Source organism: Rhagoletis zephyria, unplaced genomic scaffold, assembly GCF_001687245.7.
Source record: "Rhagoletis zephyria isolate East Lansing unplaced genomic scaffold, Rhagoletis_zephyria_1.1 Rzeph_scaffold_26500, whole genome shotgun sequence".
In the NCBI taxonomy this organism is placed as follows: domain Eukaryota; kingdom Metazoa; phylum Arthropoda; class Insecta; order Diptera; family Tephritidae; genus Rhagoletis; species Rhagoletis zephyria.
Window position 1 is genome coordinate 1 of NW_016183558.1, and position 1,755 is coordinate 1,755.

At 34.2% G+C, this 1,755-nt stretch overlaps 1 non-coding gene across 1 annotated transcript; it reads left to right on the forward strand.

The window, feature by feature from the left end:
- The first annotated feature begins 1,299 nt into the window (after positions 1–1,299).
- Positions 1,300–1,372, forward strand: TRNAR-ACG (transfer RNA arginine (anticodon ACG)). The gene has a single exon. It is a non-coding gene; the product is annotated as a tRNA-Arg (tRNA).
- Positions 1,373–1,755: the final 383 nt, after the last annotated feature.

Genomic DNA, 1,755 nt, shown 5'->3' on the forward strand with positions numbered 1-1,755 from the left:
AAGTTATAATACCCTTGTGCACAAGTGCGCTCGGGTATAAAAATAGATTTTGTATGAGTTGCACTAGAAATTTCCGGATTTTCTCGATTTTAGCAAGTAAACTGGTCCGTTAGTTCTGTTTTGAATAACTATTTATTGCTATTTACACATATAAGTATTATTAACGAAGGTATAGACACTGCACTTGGCAATGCAGCTGCTTTGTAGCGGCAACAATATGACAGTAGGCAAAATGTCCCCGTCTCCAAAGGATTTTTTTTTAAGCGGATTTGAATTTATGCGGTTTTTCAAACCATTATTTCGCAGTACCGATTTTGCTTTTTTGAGAGTTTTTATTACTTTTTTCAGTGTGTACAAGACAATGCTTCTGATAAATAATTTGTCTTTGTATTCTTACATAATAATAATAGATTGGCGCTTACACACATGTTAGTGTTTGGTAGAGCTTCTCCTCCAATTTGTGGTGTGCGCCTTGATGTTGTTACACAAAGGGGAGGGACCTACAGTTTTACGTCGACTCCGAACGGCGATTGTATTTTTACGAGAAGCTGTTTTTCATGGCAGAAATACACTCGGAGGTTTGCCATTGCCTGCCGAGGGGCGACCGCTGTTAAGAAAAAACCTTTTTTTCTAAATTTTTTTTATGTATTCTTACATAATTCATGTATTTATTGCGGTATTTTTATTTTATTTTTTGGTTAAAGTACAGATAAAATTTTATTTATTTCATTAATGTTCAGTTTTACATGGAATAATAAGTGTTGAAGTAAAGAAATAAATAGTTTTTTTGCTCAGTAATGCCTCACTGGATTTTTTTATGCGGTTTTTTAGAATTTTTTACATGGAGTATCTGAATTTATGCGGGTTTTGAAAATACTGGAACGCATCCCCTGTTTTTGTATGAAAGTAAAGAACTTTTATATGCGGATTTTTTTATGCGGCTTTCGGAGGAACACATGTACCGCATAAAAAGAGACCTAAGTGTACATACTTACGTGATAGGTAAGAATCATAAAATCACAGAAAATCAGAAACTTATGTACCATGTCTGCATACATATATACACATACACAAGTGTATGTAGATATACATAGAAGCTAGCAGCTTGAATTCTAGCGATAAAGACAATGTTTATAAACACCTATAAATAGTTTTCAAAATAAATAATGAATAAATTAAATTGTTCTCGTTGCTTTATCACTCATTGGCTCTGCCAAGCGAGTGTTGTGCCGAATTTACCTACATACATGCATATGTACATATATTTATAGGCACAATGTTCACGTACACACGCATTACGGTCCTGTGGCGCAATGGATAACGCGTCTGACTACGGATCAGAAGATTCCAGGTTCGACTCCTGGCAGGATCGCGGAAAGTAAATTTTTATTTTATTTTTTTTTTTTATTTACAAAATTGTATTTAACAAATGCAAATCTTATTTATTTTAAGCTAAGATCGTAAAATTAAAATTACGAATTCCATATACACCCTATTCTTAAGGTTACACCCCTATTATGAATTTTCATACGATAGACGATAATCGCTTGCAAGCGTATCGTGCAAAATGTATTTGTTGTGAATTTAAACCAGAGGTTCCCAAGCTTGCTTTTCTCGTAGATCCTTTTCACAACTTTACTGGTTTCGGTGGACCCCCTGCTGCCCTATCTAGCATATTTCCAAAGCTCATAAAAAAATTTGAAGATTAGATCTAACGCTGAAAATTTGCATCCTGGGTGAGTTCCAAAACTAAAT